We start from the raw sequence: 20,600 nt of genomic DNA on the forward strand, positions 1-20,600 counted from the left end.
ATCCTGGAGGAAAACACAGGCAACATCCTTTTTGAACTTGGCCATAGCAATTTCTTGCAAGATACATCTATGAAGGCAAAGGAAACAAAAGCAAAAAATGAACTATTGGGACTTAATCAGGATAAAAAGCTTTTGCACAGCAAAAGAAACAGTCAACAAAATTAAAGACAACCTGCAGAATGGGAGAAGAGATTTGCAAATACATATCAGATAAAGGACTAGTGTCCAAGATCTATAAAAAATTTACTAAACTCAACACCCAAGAAACAAAAAATCCAATCATGAAATAGGCAGAAGACATGAACAGAAATTTCACCAAGGAGGACATAGACATGGCCAACAAGCACATGAGAAAATGCTCCACATCACGGGCCATCAGGGAAATACACCGAACTCTGGGAAATGAACAAGGGGTAGTGGAAGGGGAGGTGGGTGTGGTGTTGGGGTGACTGGGTGACGGGCACCAAGGGGGGCACTTGAGGGGATGAGCACTGGGTGTTAAGCTGTATGTTGGCAAATTGAACTCCAACAACAATATATATATATATATATATATATATATATATATATATATATATATATATATATATATAGGAGGGGGCAAGATGGCAGAAGACTAGGGTCCCCAAGTCACCTGTCCCCACCAAATTACCTAGATAACTTTCAAATCATCCTGAAAACCTACGAATTAGGCTCGAGATTTAAAGAGAGAACAGCTGGAACGCTACAGTGAGAAGAGTTCGTGCTTCTATCAAGGTAGGAAGACGGAGGAAAAAATAAAGAAATAAAAGGCATCCAGGGGGGAGGGGCCCCCTGATGAGCCAGGCTAAGGCCGGGACGAGAGTCCCCAGGACAGGAGAGCCCCATCCCGGAGAAGCAGGAGCTGCACCAATCTTCCCGGACGGAAAGGCGCTCGCAGGGAGTTGGAGCAGGACCCCAGGAGAGAAGGGATGCCCTCAGGCTCCCGGGGCACTAACTGACACCTGTGCTCCGGGGCAGTGCCCACACCCCGCGGCCAAGCTCCCCAAAGGGCTGCAGCGTGCAGGGCTGGACCCGGGAGCAGCTCTGAGGGGCTCCGGCGGCGGCTCAGCGGGGAGGGGGCTGTGCCGCAGGGAGCGCGATTCCAACAGCACCGGCCCCGGAGCACAGGGCACTGGGGACACAGCCCAGGATCCGGCCTCCCCCGGGACAGGCAGAGGCCAGGGGGGCCCAGGACAGCAAGGACGCTCCTGCCCCGAGCTGAGCAGATCAGCGGCCCCGCCCCCCGAGCATCCAGGCCCTGCAGACGGAGAGCTCTGGAGTTCCTGTGGGAGCTGACTCCAGGGCTCCAGAGCTGGCCGCAGCCACTGTGGCTGTTCCTCCTGGGGCCTCACAGGATAAACAACTCCCACTGAGCCTCACAGTGGCCTCACAGGATAAACAGGATAAACAATTCCTACTGATGCCTGCACCATGCAGGGGGCTGAGCAGCTCCCCCAGGTGCACACACCTGAGAATCAGCACAGCAGGTCCCTCCCCCAGAAGACCAGCTAGAAGGACAGGGGAAAAGCAAGTTATTGACCAAGCAGCACTGGAAAATTCCAGGGGAAGTCGAGGGATTTACAGTATATAGATTCAGAGGATACTCCCCCTTCTTTTTGTTTTCTGTTTGCTTCCCCTCCCCCCTTTTTTCTTTTCTTCTCTTCTTTTTTTCTTCTTCTGTTTTTTTTCTTTTTCTTTTCTTTTTTCTCTTCTCTCTTCCTCTCCTTTTCCCAATACAACTTGTTTTTGGCCACTCTGCACTGAGTAAAATGACTAGAAGAAAAAACTCACCTCAAAAGAAAGAAACAGAAACAGTCCTCTCTCCCACAGAGTTACAGAATTTGGATTACAATTCAATGTCAGAAAACCAATTCAGAAGCGCTATTATAAAGCTACTGGTGGCTCCAGAAAAAAGCATAAAGGACTCAAGAGACTTCATGACTGCAGAATTTAGATGTAATCATGCAGAAATTAAAAATCAATTAAAGGACATGCAATCCAAATTAGAGGTCCTAATGAAGGTTAACGAGGTAGAGGAATGAGTGAGTGACATAGAAGACAAGTTGATGGCAAAGAGGGAAACTGAGAGAAAAAGAGAAAAACAATTAAAAGAACATGGAGATAGAATAAGGGAAATAAATGACACCCTGAGGAAGAAAAATCTACGTTTAATTGGGGTTCCTGAGGGCGCCGAAAGGGACAGAGGTCCAGAATGTGTATTTGAACAAATTCTAGCTGAAAACTTTCCTAATCTGGGAAGGGAAACAAGCATTCAGATCCAGGAAATAGAGAGATCCCCCCTAAAATCAATAAAAACCACTCAACACCTCAATATTTAATAGTGAAGCTTGCAAACTCCAAAGATAAGGAGAAGATCCTTAAAGCAGCAAGAGACAAGAAATCTCTAACTTTTATGGGGAGAAATATTAGATTAACAGCAGATCTCTCCACAGAGACTGGCAGGCCAGAAAGGGCTGGCAGGATATAGTCATGGTCCTAAATGAGAAGAACCTGCAGCCAAGAATACTCTATCCAGCAAGGCTCTCATTCAGAATAAAAGGAGAGATAAAGAGCTTCCAAGATAGGCAGAAACTGAAAGAATATGTGACCACCAAGCCAGCTCTGAAAGAAATACTAAGGGGGATTCTGTAATAGAAGTCCATGGGAACAATCCACAAGAACAGGGACAGCATAGGTATCATGATGACAATAAATTCATATCTTGCAGTAGTAACTCTGAATGTGAATGGGCTGAATGACCCTATCAAAACGTGCAGGGATAAAAAAGCAAGACCCATCTATTTGCTGTCTATAAGAGACTCATTTTAGACATAAGGACACCTACAGCCTGAAAATAAAAGGTTGGAGAACCATGTACCATTCAAATGGTCCTGAAAAGAAAGCAGGGGTAGCCATCCTTATATCAGATAAACTAAAGTTTATCCCAAAGACTGTAGTAAGAGATGAAGAGGGACACTATATCATGCTTAAAGGATCTATCCAACAAAAGGACCTAACAATCATGAATATTTATGCCCTGAATGTGGGAGGTGCCAAGTATATCAATCAATTAATAACCAAAGTTAAGACATATTAAGATAATGGTACACTTATACGTGGTGACTTGAATGTAGTGCTTTCTACAATCGACAGATCTTCTAAGCACAACATCTCCAGAGAAACTAGAGTTTTAAATGATACACTGGACCAGATGGATTTCACAGATATCTACAGAACTTTACATCCAAATGCAACTGAATACACATTCTTCTCAAGTGCACATGGAACTTTCTCCAGAATAGACCACATACTAGGTCAAAAATCAGGACTTAACTGATACCAAAAGATTGGGATCCTCCCCTGCATATTTTCTGACCATAATACTTTGAAATTAGAACTAAATCACGAGAGGAAATTTGGAAGGATTTCAGACATGTGGAGGTTAAGGACCATCCTGCTAAAAGATGAAAGGGTCAACCAGGATATTAGAGAAAAATTAGAAAGATTCATGGAAACTAATGAGAATGAAGATACAACCATTCAAAACCTTTTGGATATAGCAAAAGCAGTCCTGAGGGGGAAATACATTGCAATACAAGCATCCATCCAAAAACTGGAAAGAACTCAAATAGAAAAGCTAACCTTGCACCCAAGGGAGCAGGAAACAGCAAATAGATCCTACACCCAGCAGAAGAAGAGAGTTAATAAAGATTCAAGCAGAACTCAATGAAATAAAGACCAGAAGAACTGTGGAACAGATCAACAAAACCAGCAAGTGGTTCTTTGAAAGAATTAATAAGATAGATAAACCATTAGCCAGCTTTATTAAAAAAAAAGAGAGAAAGCCAGCCTTATTAAAAAGAAGAGAGAAAAGACTCAAATTAATAAAATCATGAATGAGAAAGGAGACATCACCACCAATACCAAGGCAATACAAATGATCTTAAAAACTTATTGTGAGCAGCTTAACGCCAATAAATTAGGCAATCTAGAAGAAATGGACCATTCCTGGAAAGCCACAAACTACCAATACTGGAACAGGAAGAACTAGAAAACCTGAACATGCCAATAACCAGGGAGAAAATTGAAGCAGTCATCAAAAACCTCCCAAGACACAAAAGTCCAGGGCCAGATGGCTTCCCAGGGGAATTCTGTCAAATGTTTAAAGAAGAAACTGTAACTATTTTACTAAAGCTTTTCAGAAAGATAGAAAGAGATGGAATACTTCCAAACTCGTTCTATGAGGCCAGCATCACCTTAATTCCAAAACCAAAGACCCCACCAAAAAGGAGAATTATAGGCCAATATCCCTGATGAACATGCATGCAAAAATTCTCAACAAGATACTAGCCAATAGCATCCAACAGTACATTAAGAAAATTATTCACCATGACCAAGTGGGATTTATCCCCGGGATGCAAGGCTGGTTCAACACTCATAAAATAGTCAATGTGATTGATCATATCAGAAAGAGAAAAACCAAGAACCATATGATCCTCTCATTAGATGCAGAGAAAGCACTTGACAAAATAGAGCATCCATTCCTGACCAAAACTCTTCAGAGTGTAGGGATAGAGAGAACATTTCTCAGCATCTTAAAAGTCATCTACGAGAAGCCCAAAGCAAATATCATTGTCAATGAGGAAACACTAGAGCCTTTCCTGTAAGATCAGAAAACGACAGGGATGTCCACCCTCACTACGGCTATTCAACATAGTACTGGAAGTCCTAGCCTCAGGAATCAGGCAACAAAAAGAAATAAAAGGCATTCGAATTGGCAAAAAAGAAGTCAAACTCTCCCTCTTCGCCGATGACATGATACTCTACATAGAAAACCCAAAAGACTCCACCCCAAGATTGCTAGAACTCATACGGTAACTTGGCAGTGTGGAAGGATACAAAATCAATGCCCAGAAGCCAGTGGCATTTCTATACACTAACAATGAGACTGCAGAAAGAGAAATTAAGGAGTCAATCCTATTTACAAGTACACCCAAAAGCATAAGATACCTAGGAATAAACCTAACCAAAGAGGTAAAGGATCTATATTCTAAAAACTACAGAACACTTCTGAAAGAAATTGAGGAAGACACAAAGAGATGGAAAAATATTCCATGCTCATGGATTGGCAGAATTAATATTTTGAAAATATCAATGCTACCCAGGGCAATTTACACATTTAATGCAATGCCTATCAAAATACCATGGACTTTCTTCAGCGAGTTGGAACAAAACATCTTAAGATTTGTGTGGAATCAGAAAAGACCTTGAAGAGCCAGGGGAATATTAAAAAAGAAAATCATAGCTGGGGGCATCACAATGCCAGATTTCATGTTGTACTACAAAGCTGTGGTCATCAAGACAGTGTGGTACTGGCACAAAAACAGACACATTGGTCAACAGAACAGAATAGAGAATCCAGAAGTGGACCCTCAACTTTATGGTCAACTAATATTCAATAAAGGAGGAAAGACTATCCACTGGAAAAAAGACAGTCTCTTCAATAAATGGTGCTGAGAAAATTGGACATCCACATGCAGAAGAACGATTCTGGACCACTCTCTTGCGCCATACAGAAAGATAAACTCAAAATGGATGAAAGATCTAAATGTGAGACAAGATTCCATCAAAATCCTAGAAGAGAACACAGACAACACCCTTTTTGAACTTGGACACTGTAACTTCTTGCAAGATACATCCATAAAGGCAAGAGAAAAAAAAGCAAAAATGAACTATTGAGACTTCATCAAGATAAGAAGCTTTTGCACAGCAAAAGAAACAGTCAACAAAAGTAAAAGAGGGAGGAGCAAGATGGCGGAAGAGTAGGGTCCCCAAATCACCTGTCTCCACCAAACTACCTAGAAAACCTTCAAATTATCCTGAAAATCTATGAATTCGGCCTGAGATTTAAAGAGAGACCAGCTGGAATGCTACAGTGAGAAGAGTTCGCGCATCTATCAAGGTAGGAAGACGGGGAAAAAGAAATAAAGGAACAAAGGCCTCCAAGGGGGAGGGGCCCCGCGAGGAGCCGGGCTGAGGCCGGGGCGAGTGTCCCCAGGACAGGAGAGCCCCGTCCCGGAGGAGCAGGAGCTGCACCGACCTTCCCGGGCGGAAAGGGGCTCGCGGGGAGGTGGAGCAGGACCCAGGAGGGCGGGGATGCCCTCGGGCTCCCGGGGACACTAACAGACACCTGCGCCCGGGAGAGTGCGCCGAGCTCCCTAAGGGCTGCAGCGCGCACGGCGGGACCCGGAGCAGCTCGGGGGGCTCGGGGGCGGCTCCGCGGAGGGGGCTGCGCGGCCCCGGGAGCAGCTCGGAGGGGCTCGGGCAGAGGAAGAGGCTCCGTGCAGAGGGGCCGGCGCGGTTCCAGGAGCAGCTCGGAGGGGCTTGGGCGGCAGCTCCGCGGAAGGGGCTGCGCGGCCCGGGAGCGCGAATCCAACAGCGCAGGCTCCGGAGCACAGGGCGCCGGGACACAGCCCAGGATCCCGCCTCCCCCGGGACAGGCAGAGGCCGGGAGGGCCCAGGACAGCGAGGACGCTCCTGCCCCAGCTGAGCAGATCAGCGGCCCCGCCCCGAGCCTCCAGGCCCTGCAGACGGAGAGCTCCGGAGCTACTGCGGGGGCTGACTCCAGGGCTCCAGAGCTGGCCCCGCCACTGGGGCTGTTCCTCCTGCGGCCTCAGGGGGTAAACAACCCCCACCGAGCCCTGCACCAGGCAGGGGCACAGCAGCTCCCCCAACTGCTAACACCTGAGAATCAGCACAACAGGCCCCTCCCCCAGAAGACCAGCTACACTGACAACTTCCAGGAGAAGCCAAGGGACTTAAAGAACACAGAATCAGAAGATACTCCCCGGTGGTTCTTTTTTTGTTTGTTTGTTTTTGTTTTTGTTTTTGTTTTTGTTTTGTTTTGCTTTTTGATTTGTTTCCTTCCCCCACCCCCTTTTTTTCTCCTTTCTTTTTCTTTCTCTTTTTCTTCTTTTTTTTTCGTTTTTTTTTTCTTTTTCTTCCCTTTTTTTTTCTCTTTCTCTTTTCTTTCCTTCTTTCTCTCCTCTCTTTTTCTCTTTTTCCCAATACAACTTGCTTTTGGCCACTCTGCACTGAGCAAAATGACTAGAAGGAAAACCTCACCTCAAAAGAAAGAATCAGAAACAGTCCTCTCTCCCACAGAGTTACAAAATCTAGATTACAATTCAATGTCAGGAAGCAAATTCAGAAGCACTATTATACAGCTACTGGTGGCTCTAGAAAAAAGTATAAAGGACTCAAGAGACTTCATGACTGCAGAATTTAGAGCTAATCAGGCAGAAATTAAAAATCAATTGAATGAGATGCAATCCAAACTAGACGTCCTAACGACGAGGGTTAACGAGGTGGAAGAACGAGTGAGTGACATAGAAGACAAGTTGATAGCAAAGAGGGAAACTGAGGAAAAAAGAGACAAACAATTAAAAGACCATGAAGATAGATTAAGGGAAATAAACGACAGCCTGAGGAAGAAAAACCTACGTTTAATTGGGGTTCCCGAGGGCGCCGAAAGGGACAGAGGGCCAGAATATGTATTTGAACAAATTCTAGCTGAAAACTTTCCTAATCTGGGAAGGGAAACAGGCATTCAGATCCAGGAAATAGAGAGATCCCCCCCTAAAATCAATAAAAACCGTTCAACACCTCGACATTTAATTGTGAAGCTTCCAAATTCCAAAGATAAAGAGAAGATCCTTAAAGCAGCAAGAGACAAGAAATCCCTGACTTTTATGGGGAGGAGTATTAGGGTAACAGCAGACCTCTCCACAGAGACCTGGCAGGCCAGAAAGGGCTGGCAGGATATATTCAGGGTCCTAAATGAGAAGAACATGCAACCAAGAATACTTTATCCAGCAAGGCTCTCATTCAAAATGGAAGGAGAGATAAAGAGCTTCCAAGACAGGCAGCAACTAAAAGAATATGTGACCTCCAAACCAGCTCTGCAAGAAATTTTAAGGGGGCCTCTTAAAATTCCCCTTTAAGAAGAAGTTCAGTGGAACAGTCCACAAAAACAAAGACTGAATAGATATCATGATGACACTAAACTCATATCTCTCAATAGTAACTCTGAATGTGAACGGGCTTAATGACCCCATCAAAAGGCGCAGGGTTTCAGACTGGATAAAAAAGCAGGACCCATCTATTTGCTGTCTACAAGAGACTCATTTTAGACAGAAGGACACCTACAGCCTGAAAATAAAAGGTTGGAGAACCATTTACCATTCGAATGGTCCTCAAAAGAAAGCAGGGGTAGCCATCCTTATATCAGATAAACTAAAATTTACCCCAAAGACTGTAGTGAGAGATGAAGAGGGACACTATATCATACTTAAAGGATCTATTCAACAAGAGGACTTAACAATCCTCAATATATATGCTCCGAATGTGGGAGCTGCCAAATATATAAATCAATTATTAACCAAAGTGAAGAAATACTTAGATAATAATACACTTATACTTGGTGACTTCAATCTAGCTCTTTCTATACTCGATAGGTCTTCTAAGCAAAACATCTCCAAAGAAACGAGAGCTTTAAATGATACACTGGACCAGATGGATTTCACAGATATCTACAGAACTTTACATCCAAACTCAACTGAATACACATTCTTCTCAAGCGCACATGGAACTTTCTCCAGAATAGACCACATATTGGGTCACAAATCGGGTCTGAACCGATACCAAAAGATTGGGATTGTCCCCTGCATATTCTCGGACCATAATGCCTTGAAATTAGAACTAAATCACAACAAGAAGTTGGAAGGACCTCAAACACATGGAGGTTAAGGACCATCCTGCTAAAAGATAAAAGGGTCAACCAGGAAATTAAGGAAGAATTAAAAAGATTCATGGAAACTAATGAGAATGAAGATACAACCGTTCAAAATCTTTGGGATGCAGCAAAAGCAGTCCTAAGGGGGAAATACATCGCAATACAAGCATCCATTCAAAAACTGGAAAGAACTCAAATACAAAAGCTAACCTTACACATAAAGGAGCTAGAGAAAAAACAGCAAATAGATCCTACACCCAAGAGAAGAAGGGAGTTAATAAAGATTCGAGCAGAACTCAACGAAATCGAGACCAGAAGAACTGTGGAACAGATCAACAGAACCAGGAGTTGGTTCTTTGAAAGAATTAATAAGATAGATAAACCATTAGCCAGCCTTATTAAAAAGAAGAGAGAGAAGACTCAAATTAATAAAATCATGAATGAGAAAGGAGAGATCACTACCAACACCAAGGAAATACAAACGATTTTAAAAACATATTATGAACAGCTATACGCCAATAAATCAGGCAATCTAGAAGAAATGGACGCATTCCTGGAAAGCCACAAACTACCAAAACTGGAACAGGAAGAAATAGAAAACCTGAACAGGCCAATAACCAGGGAGGAAATTGAAGCAGTCATCAAAAACCTCCCAAGACACAAGAGTCCAGGGCCAGATGGCTTCCCAGGAGAATTTTATCAAACGTTTAAAGAAGAAATCATACCTATTCTCCTAAAGCTGTTTGGAAAGATAGAAAGAGATGGAGTACTTCCAAATTCGTTCTATGAAGCCAGCATCACCTTAATTCCAAAGCCAGACAAAGACCCCGCCAAAAAGGAGAATTACAGACCAATATCCCTGATGAACATGGATGCAAAAATTCTCAACAAGATACTGGCCAATAGGATCCAACAGTACATTAAGAAAATTATTCACCATGACCAAGTAGGATTTATCCCTGGGACACAAGGCTGGTTCAACACCCGTAAAACAATCAATGTGATTCATCATATCAGCAAGAGAAAAACCAAGAACCATATGATCCTCTCATTGGATGCAGAGAAAGCATTTGACAAAATACAGCATCCATTCCTGATCAAAACTCTTCAGAGTGTAGGGATAGAGGGAAAATTCCTCGACATCTTAAAAGCCATCTATGAAAAGCCCACAGCAAATATCATTCTCAATGGGGAAGCACTGGGAGCCTTTCCCCTAAGATCAGGAACAAGACAGGGATGTCCACTCTCACCACTGCTGTTCAACATAGTACTGGAAGTCCTAGCCTCAGCAATCAGACAACAAAAAGACATTAAAGGCATTCAAATTGGCAAAGAAGAAGTCAAACTCTCCCTCTTCGCCGATGACATGATACTCTACTTAGAAAACCCAAAAGTCTCCACCCCAAGATTGCTAGAACTCATACAGCAATTCGGTAGCGTGGCAGGATACAAAATCAATGCCCAGAAGTCAGTGGCATTTCTGTACACTAACAATGAGACTGAAGAAAGAGAAATTAAGGAGTCCATCCCATTTACAATTGCACCCAAAAGCATAAGATACCTAGGAATAAACCTCACCAAAGATGTAAAGGATCTATACCCTCAAAACTATAGAACACTTCTGAAAGAAATTGAGGAAGACACAAAGAGATGGAAAAATATTCCATGCTCATGGATTGGCAGAATTAATATTGTGAAAATGTCAATGTTACCCAGGGCAATATACACGTTTAATGCAATCCCTATCAAAATACCATGGACTTTCTTCAGAGAGTTAGAACAAATTATTTTAAGATTTGTGTGGAATCAGAAAAGACCCCGAATAGCCAGGGGAATTTTAAAAAAGAAAACCATATCTGGGGGCATCACAATGCCAGATTTCAGGTTGTACTACAAAGCTGTGGTCATCAAGACAGTGTGGTACTGGCACAAAAACAGACACATAGATCAGTGGAACAGAATAGAGAATCCAGAAGTGGACCCTGAACTTTATGGGCAACTAATATTCGATAAAGGAGGAAAGACTATCCATTGGAAGAAAGACAGTCTCTTCAATAAATGGTGCTGGGAAAATTGGACATCCACATGCAGAAGAATGAAACTAGACCACTCTCTTTCACTATACACAAAGATAAACTCAAAATGGATGAAAGATCTAAATGTGAGACAAGATTCCATCAAAATCCTAGAGAAGAACACAGGCAACACCCTTTTTGAACTCGGCCATAGTAACTTCTTGCAAGATACATCCACGAAGGCAAAAGAAACAAAAGCAAAAATGAACTATTGGGACTTCATCAAGATAAGAAGCTTTTGCACAGCAAAGGATACAGTCAACAAAACTCAAAGACAGCCTACAGAATGGGAGAAGATATTTGCAAATGACATATCAGACAAAGGGCTAGTTTCCAAGATCTATAAAGAACTTATTAAACTCAACACCAAAGAAACAAAGAATCCAATCATGAAATGGGCAAAAGACATGAACAGAAATCTCACAGAGGAAGACATAGACATGGCCAACATGCATATGAGAAAATGCTCTGCATCACTTGCCATCAGGGAAATACAAATCAAAACCACAATGAGATACCACCTCACACCAGTGAGAATGGGGAAAATTAACAAGGCAGGAAACAACAAATGTTGGAGAGGATGCGGAGAAAAGGGAACCCTCTTACACTGTTGGTGGGAATGTGAACTGGTGCAGCCACTCTGGAAAACTGTGTGGAGGTTCCTCAAACAGTTAAAAATATACCTGCCCTACGACCCAGCAATTGCACTGTTGGGGATTTACCCCAAAGATACAAATGCAATGAAACGCCGGGACACCTGCACCCCGATGTTTCTAGCAGCAATGGCCACGATAGCCAAACTGTGGAAGGAGCCTCGGTGTCCAACGAAAGATGAATGGATAAAGAAGATGTGGTTTATGTATACAATGGAATATTACTCAGCTATTAGAAATGACAAATACCCACCATTTGCTTCAACGTGGATGGAACTGGAGGGTATTATGCTGAGTGAAGTAAGTCAGTCGGAGAAGGACAAACATCATATGGTCTCATTCATTTGGGGAATATAAAAAATAGTGAAAGGGAATAAAGGGGAAAGGAGAGAAAATGAGTGGGAAGTATCAGAGAGGGAGACAGAACATGAGAGATTCCTAGCTCTGGGAAACAAGGGGTGGTGGAAAGGGAGGTGGGTGGGGGGTGGTGGTGACTGGGTGACAGGCACTGAGGTGGGCACTTGATGAGATGAGAACTGGGTGTTATGCTATATACTGGCAAATTGAACTCCAATAAAAAAAAAGATTCATGCATAACCGTGCATAATGGTAAAGATTTATATATTTGAGTGCATTAAGTGTTTTAATCCATCCTCATACTTATCTTTGATTTCTTCTCATATTTTTCTCTCCATACGTGCTAAGCACACCAGTTTCCTTTCTCCTAGCCCCTTGTACTACCAGCCTCTAAATCTGGTATCTCAACCCTGGAGGATCTCACTACATTCTATGAACTTACATGCTTTTCTTTTTAACTGGGTTTTCTCCTGTGTCTTTGTTCTCAGCTCCCAGAGACCAAGGCCCTGTCTTCTTCTCCCTTGGGATGCTTTCCTTCCCCCTGGGCTGGGTTCACAGGTTGAGTCCAAAGGATGGACACAGAGAGGTGCAGAGAGGTGGCAATCCACCAGGAGTGGTAGGCCTCAAGGGAGAGGACAACAAACTGGGCATCTGCATGTGGGCTCTTCCCTCCAGGCTGTGTCATCCTTCCTCAGAATGTTTGCCATGACTGGGGGAGGGAAACAGTCCTCTCCCTCCTGTAGCTCAGGGTAAGAAGGGAATCCATTTCCTAATGTTTAGAGAAACTATATTGTGTTCCCTGATGTGAGACACATCATCTGGAGGTCCACCCCCAGGCAAATAAATAGCAGTCAAGTGAAGACTTTCCTTTTCATGTTTGGGTGTGCATGTGTTTGTATATGTTGTCTGGTTCTAGCATTTACCAACCCTAGCTCTAAGGAAATCCTTTCTGAGGCATTTTCTAAATTTCTTTGCTTTAATTAAGCCAATTTCCCTAGTGGAGACAGCTGCTACATTCCAGGATCTGATTCAGACTGTTTCAGAAAAGATGCTTGTCTGTGGGGAATGAATAAGATAAAGCGTAGACCTTGAGAAGAAATGTGATTACCAGCTTCTGGCTATAATGACCTGGGAGCTCTGGACATTCTGAACTTTGTTAAACTTCTAAGTGTCAATGGGACTGGGATGGGCCTGGTGAGCTTTGTACCCTGTTCTCTGCAGAACTTCTCTGGAACCAGATAAACTTCTCTGGGTCCCTCTGCACCCTCCCTCCTGCTGCTACAGAGACTCATTGGGCTCCAGCTGTAACCACACATCTGGCTCTGGGACCTTCACATGTGGCTGACAGAGCAGAGGGCAGGGAGAACAATTCTCCTTTAGGTTGCTTGGGTTAATGTTCTCAGGGTCTCCCCTGGCCCTGAGAGGACCTGGGGGAGCTGGTCTCTGCAGAGTCCTGAGAAAGCCTGGGTAAGAGGTGGGGGCCAGCTTGCCATGCTGTCTTAGGTCTTCACATACTTGTCTGGGTGCTTCATCCCTGGTCCCTTTAAACCTAGATTTAAGCATGTACACTGGCCTCCAGGTCTCTAATCTCTGCCTCAGTATCTCCTTTAGTAGCTTTCATGTGTATATCTGTGAGGGTCCTTTAGTGAGGAGCTTCTCAAAGGTATTGTTAGTGCCTGCTCAGCAGGTGTCTACACTGCTGACCCCAAATTAACGGACAGTCACTGCGATGTCATTTTGCTGACATTGTTCATGGTGCCTCCTTAGCTCTCAATGTAGGCACAGTTCCAGGCCTTCATCTCCCCACTCTCCTCCATGAGATCCCTAACCAGGCTGTCCCAGCACCTTCTCCAGAGTTGGTCAGCGTCCCTGCCTGCCTCAGTTTCTCTTTCTCCTTGTCTCCCACTCCCCAGCACTGGGTTTGCCAGGCTTCATGATATTAGGGCTGAGCTCAGCCCTCCTTTAATGGCAGCATCGTGGTGGGGAGGGCAGGGGAGGCCGTGTCCATACCCACATAGGGCCCCAGGGACCCCCAAGTGGGCACAGAAGGGAGCCTGTGGAAGCCCTGGCAGCAGCCTGGCCCTGTCAGCTCTCTGGGCCCATCCAGCAGCAGCAGGTCCTGAGAGGGGCCCGGGCTCAGCAGGAGCCAGGAGGGAGGGCAGAGGCTCCTGGAGCCACTCTGCAGCCCCCTCCCTGGCCTGGCTCCCCCTCCTGCTGCACACCTGCCTCCTTCTCTCTCTCTGTCTGCTCCCCTCACCTCCTCCCTGCAGCCCTGGCTTCTTCCTTCCATCTTGGCCTCCTTCACCTTCACCTCTGTCAATGCATCTGTTTGTCTGGGGGCCTGTCTGTGTGTCTGTCTGACTCCAGATAGTCTGTGGTTTGAGATCTCCCAGGACTGGGTCTGCCTTCAGCTCCTCCTTCTGGCTGTCCCTCTGCTTGTGTCCCTCCCTCAGGGTCTGGGGGTCTCTCTTTACATCTGTGTGAGTCTCATCCTGGGAGTCTGTCAGTATCTCCCTCCTCATGTCCCACTCTCTGTCTCCTGTGCTGCCTCCCCCATCCCTGGTCCCTCTCTGCCCTACCTTACAGTGCTTTCCCTGCTTCTCTCATCTCTGTGTATCTCAGCCTCTGCCCCTGTCTCTGGCTCACACCTCTGCCTCCTCTGCTTTTCCCTCCTCCCCCCTTCAAGGTTCAGACAATTCCTGTGACTTCATCTGGGTGGGCTCCACCTGCCAGGTCCCCCCATATGCCTCCCTCCTCCAGGTGGGACTTGTGATCCCAGCTCTGTATCTCTGAATTACCCCTGCCATGGGCCAGTTATTTTCCTTTTTTAAAAAAAATTTAATTTTCTTTTTTTTTAATTTTTTTTCAATTTTTATTTATTTATGATAGTCACAGAGAGAGAGAGAGGGAGAGACATAGGCCGAAGGATAAGCAGGCTCTATGCACCAGGAGCCCGATGTGGGATTCGATCCCGGGTCTCCAGGATCGCGCCCTGGGCCAAAGGCAGGCGCCAAACCGCTGCGCCACCCAGGGATCCCAAAAATTTAATTTTCTTATAATGTGATCCATGCAAAAGGAGGAATGAAGGTTGGGGAACATGCAGGGGCCACAGGAACAGGATGACATGGCCAGGGCCACAGCTTCTCTCAGGGAGCAGTTGGATGAAAAGAAATGTCTGGGCTGGAGCTGAGGTGGAACAGAGATGGGGGACACCATGGCTCCATTAAGCCCACGTCTAGGAAGTACCTATAGTTACTGGATCCCCCTAGTTTCTCTAGCATCTAAAGGTCCATCTCCTGTCCAGCTTCTGGAAAAAGTCGCTCCTTCTTTTGCTGCTCTTAACTTGTTTTACCCTGACAGATCTTAGGTAGGATTATGTTTAGAACCTGAACCCAAACATCCCCCCTTATGGAGTTGGTACCCTATCTTCCCTGCTTCTACTCCTTCTCCAATCTTACCTTTCCCCACTTTGCGGCATAATCCTTCACTCCCATTCTTCCTTCCCTCCCTCTCCCTGGTAAAAATAAAAACAAAAACAAAACAACCATCAACTTTCCAGGGAGGGACAGCAGAAAGTAGTAGGGGGTAGGATGGAAGGAGAGAGCAAGGACCATTGAGTAGAAGGCTCCCAGATCCCTGAAAGGGCAGGGCTGGGGGTTCAGAGAGGAGAGTGGTGAGGGCAGTGGCTGCTCCAGTCCTCTCCACCCCTGCAACCTGTCCAGGGGACCTTAGCACAACCTGAGGGACAGGTGTGGGGGCGGTCAGGTATGCCAGGTCACTGTCGCCACTGCTACCCTAGGACAGACCTCACATGTATCTTTGTTCCAGAGCTCACGGACATGCTGAGGGCCGTGGCAGTGCACCTTCACATGGTCTGAAATATAAGGCTCGCTTGACGTCTTGCTGCACACATGACACTGCACCATCTTCTCCTGTGGTTCTGTATGTGCTCCAGTAGATTCTTAGTAGCAAAAGATGCCACACATATCACATTTGAAGGGATATCTGTGGAGTGCACTGTTAAGCATGACTGTTGAGATGATCCAACCACAAGACGCTCTCCCACCATGCAAACAGTTGTAGGGCTTGAGCACAGCATCCTCCTGTCCCATGCACACACATAGTAGCTTGTGCTTGCAACTCTGGTAGCACACCAGGCATGGGTAGAGCTCCTTGTCCAGAGTACCACAGCTCCTGTGGTTTCCAATAGGAGAAATTGCGGAAAGCCTTGCTTCACCTCTCACAGGAGTGCTTCCCAAGTGTGCACTACCCACCCCCTCCCCCACCCCCGCCACAAGGTGGTCAAGGTAACTTCCCACCTGCCACCTGCAGCCTCTGTAACTCCTCCCTCTCCCAGGTGGCTTCACTCAGCTGAGGACACTCAGGAGGCCCGGGGGTATCATGGTGAGCATGTCCACAGGACCTGGGGAACTGGCCAACCTAGATCCCTTATAGATGGCCTCTGCCTCTGGAGCCTTTAGCTGTTTTGGAATCCTTGCTGCTCAGGGTGCAGATGCAGGGCCCCTTGCTCTTTGTCTTCTTCTTCTAAGCAGATGCAACCTGGGCCATGGCAAGAGTCAAGGTTCTGACTACAATGGTGGTGGTGGTGGTGGTTGTGGAGATGGTGGTGACAGAGACAGGAACATCCTGTACAGTGGGCAAAGACTCCTCCGGGGCTTCAGAGCTGCTGTGTCCACCGTGGAGCCAGCTGAGGATGCAACGGCAAGGGCAGCAGTGGTGTGCGCAGGCTTCTGGGTGGGAACAGGAGCAGTAAGCAAGTCCACCTGAAGAGGCTGGGCCCCTGGGTCTGGGGAGTGCTTGGGGGGTGGTGGCACCACCTGAAATGGACACTGGACACAGTCCTAGGAAGCAAAGAAGTGGGACTGGATTTCAGCCCTGACTTGCAGGGGTTCTGAGTGTGACCCTGAAGTGGCTAGAAGAGGTGCCTTCCACAGGACAGGTAGGGTGGGCAGCAGTGTGCCAGGAATCATGGGGAACAGGTCCTGGGCCATGGTGGAGCCTCCAGAGCTCAGTGGTGGAGGTACGGTCCTGCAGAGCTCAGGCTTAAGGCACCATCCCTGACCTGCTGGGCTGGGACAAGCTTAATGGGTCGTCCTAGGCAGAGCACTCCTGATGCCCTGTGGGAAGGAGGGAAAGAGGGGACCTGGACCAGTTCTTTTCCTTACTTGTTGACTGGGGGTCTGGGCCTGTGCCCCAGCCCCCCACCCTCTCCCCAGCAGGCAGTGAGTAGCACAGGGAAGAAAGCAGAAGGGATTGCTCTGGGAACCAGATGCAGGATACACAGACCCTCCCCTGCACCTGCCCTTCTTTCCCTCAAGCAGAGGCACATCTGGGACAATCCCAGCTTGAGGCAGGAAAGACAGCCTAGAACTCTGGGAACAGGCACAGATCATACACCCAGCTGCCCCTCCCCTACCATCCTATCATTTCAGTCCTCCTGCCAGCCCTGCCAGGCTCCTTTGCCTCTAAGTATCCTGACTCTGTGTTCTAGGCTGGGCCACTCACCCCCTCCCCAGCACAGTGCCTGGAACACAGGAGGTACTCAGTCAGTGCTCCTGGTCCCTGCACCCTGGAGACGTATTAGGGTGGGGGCAGTGGGATCTGTAGGTTTTTCTCAGATGGAAGTTCTTCCTGAAATCTGGGGCAGTTCTTTCTGCTGCAAGTTTAATGCTCTGTTTTAGTATAGTTAGGATAGACTCTGTCCCATTAGGGACCTGCTGCTACTCTTCTCTCCGCCCCCCCCTTGACCTCCACCCATCTTTAGGGCAGGTAATTGAGGTTTTAGAGGTATCTCATCACTATCAAGTAGAGATAGTAGTTCCACTTCTCCTTGAGACCCATGGCTTGTAGATCCATCATGTGTGCATTCAGCCCTGGGTGTTCAAGTAGGCCCCACTTTTTCCATCTCTGGGAAGTCTTGCCTCTGTTTGAAGATTAACATTCTGGGAAGGAGGAAGCACCTTCCTTTGGTCATTGTTTCAGGGTCTTGGAAGCACTAGGTTATGATTGTCTAGAGCAGAACAAGACAGGAAACAACAAATGTTGGAGAGGATGTGGAGAAAGGGGAACTCTCTTGCACTGTTGGTGGGAATGCAAGCTGGTGCAGCCACTCTGGAAAACAGTGTGGAGGATTCCTCAAGAAGTTAAAAATGGAGCTACCCCATGACCCAGCAATTGCACTACTGGGTATTTACCCCCAAACATACAGAGGTAGCGAAACAATGGCACACCTGCACACCAATATCCATACCAGCAATGTCCATAATAGCTAAACTGTGGAAGGAGCCACAGTGTCCTTTGGCAGATGAATAGATAAAGAAGATGTGATATACATACATACATACATATATATATATATATATATATATATATATATATATATATATGTGTGTGTGTGTGTGTGTAATGGAATATTGTTCAGCTATCCAAAAGGATGAGTGCCTACAATTCATGTCAACACAGATAGAACTGGAGGGTGTAATGCTGAGTCAACTTCAGAGAAAGACAATTATCATATAGTTTCACTCATATGTGGAATATAAGAAATAGTGAAAGGGACTATAAGGAAATGGGGGGAAACTGAGTGGGGAAAAATTAGAGAGGAAGACAAACCATGGGAGACTCCTGACTCTGGAAAACAAAGAGTTGCAGAAGGGGATGTGGGTGGGTGGGAGATGGGTAACTGGGTGACAGGCACTGAGGAGGGCACTTGATGGGATGAGCGCTGGGGGTTATACTATGTCTTGGCAAATTGAATTTAAATAATCTTTTTAAAAAATGATTGTCTAGAGCAGGAAGCTCTGTAGGCAGGGACTACATCTCTACTACCTCCAGCACGATGCTCAATGCACATTCAGTCAGAATGTGCTATGAAAGCTTAATAACTGTCTCAGGACACCCTTCATGGTGAAGCTTAAAGCAGTTGCCTTTTAGTTTTATTCCTGGCATGAATGGAGAGGGGCCAGGATGAATGGTGGTGGTAGAAGAACCTGTAGGAAATTCTGGGAGAGGTACCTGGGGGTGGGGGTGGGGAGGTGCTTCCATCCTTGTTTACAGGACTGCTGAGTGGGCTCTTGAGCTGAATCTGGGACTGGCCTCCAAATCTCCACAGGTTAGAGATCCATCTGGTTCACCACACTCTCCTCCTGCCAGCCAAGACCTCCTCCATACCCAGGACTCTGGAGAGCTTGGTAACCTCTAAATTCACCTCTTACTGCCAACAAAGTCTCCAACAAAGTTTCATGTAAGTCCCCAGTCCACCTCCTCACCACGTAGGGCCCCACTGTTCTTCCATTGCCCACCTCTAGTCTTCCTCCAGGATTCCAGCTCAGCCACCTCCTCCCTACTTTCACATCCTTCCCAGGCTTATTCTGCCTTTGGTCCCAACTCCCAGCTGAGGCCCAGTCTGGTTAGTGCTCAGACTCCTGAGGCCCCGCCCCCATGAGGGCCCTGCCTCCCCAGGGTCTCAACTCCCTGAGGGCACCCTGCAAGCTCCTCCCCAAGCCTGACTGCCTGTCCCTGTCTCATACTTTCTTCCTAAGTGTTTCTCCTCCGAAGCAGAAGATGCCCCTGGGTAAGTGATTTCTCCTGTTTATGCAGTTGGCAAGAAGACAGAGACAGAGAGGAAGAAGGCTGGGCTTAGAGCGCCACTAGCTATAGAACCCTGTGGATTTGAGCAGAGGGTATTTCATGGAACCAGAGCTACACATTGATTTGGCCGGTATAGACAACTACCTTGGTGAGTTTGGCAAGGGCAGGAAGGTTTGCTGGGCTCAGAGGGATTTAGAAGCCTATACTCTGTTCTCCTCCAGACCAGAAAGGGTCTCAGCTCTGATGAGCAAAATTTGAGTTAGGGAAAATTATTCCTTGGTGCTTCTCCCCACAGCGTCCTCCCACCTGTTTGCCCTGCCCTCCTTCCTGCCCTTTCCTTTCTGGTCTGGTACACAGCTTGCTTTCTTCATCTTTGTCTCTTGCACCGGACCTAGCACACAGTGTGCCTACACATCTTCTTGGAATGAATGAAGATTCTTCTACCTGGCTCTGCTGCATTCTTCATGTTTTGCCTTACTTTCTCTCTGGAGATTCTGGAAGTCTCTGTATCACATATTAGGGACGATATTGGTGTGGACTTTGCAGAATAGCAGGTTCAGTTTGATAAAGTAGTCCTCTGTCACCATAGAGGATTTGAGGGGCTTCTTCCAGGCTCAAGGAGCTAGATATCTGTTTTTACAGCTGCTGAAGGTATCTCCTTGCCTTTCTTACCTAATTTTAAAAAGTTGTGTTGGTGATGGATTAGAGGCCAAGTCAGGCTGGAAGAGGAAAGATTAGCAAGGTCCCCTGGAGTGTGGCTGCCTAGAGGTCTTTAATACACTGGGTCATGAAGAGGCAGTTTGCTGTTATCACAAAACATATTTGCAACTCTTTAATTTCAAAAGCCCTAGAGTCTTAAACTGTTCTCCACCCTCCCTGCCTCCCCACCACCTTGTACACTGTGGGCAGCATGTCAACACCAGAATCCCAGACAACATTTACCCATACATACCCCTGTTTAATTAATTACAGGTGGTGAATGGTCATTTCTAGGTTGTCTTTCTCTTGCCCTCTAGCATTTCTTGGGCATCTTCTCTCCATTATCAATTGTTACATGTTATATGCTTCTAGAAGGAAGATACTTTTTAA

General features: G+C 46.2%; 1 pseudogene across 2 annotated transcripts in view; it reads left to right on the forward strand.

Moving 5' to 3' along the window:
- Nucleotides 1-665: 665 nt before the first annotated feature.
- LOC144297116 (cationic amino acid transporter 3 pseudogene) overlaps nt 666-20,600 on the forward strand; it is a 153,139-nt pseudogene continuing 133,204 nt past the window's right edge. The window contains exon 1 of one of the 2 annotated variants that reach the window (XR_013364191.1): nt 666-756. The product of XR_013364191.1 is annotated as a cationic amino acid transporter 3 pseudogene, transcript variant X2 (transcript). Of the gene's footprint in view, nt 757-5,798; nt 5,984-20,600 lie in introns of those variants that run through there. The other variant, XR_013364193.1, reaches the window with a different exon arrangement.

This window comes from Canis aureus, chromosome 25 (assembly GCF_053574225.1).
Source record: "Canis aureus isolate CA01 chromosome 25, VMU_Caureus_v.1.0, whole genome shotgun sequence".
Lineage (NCBI taxonomy): Eukaryota > Metazoa > Chordata > Mammalia > Carnivora > Canidae > Canis > Canis aureus.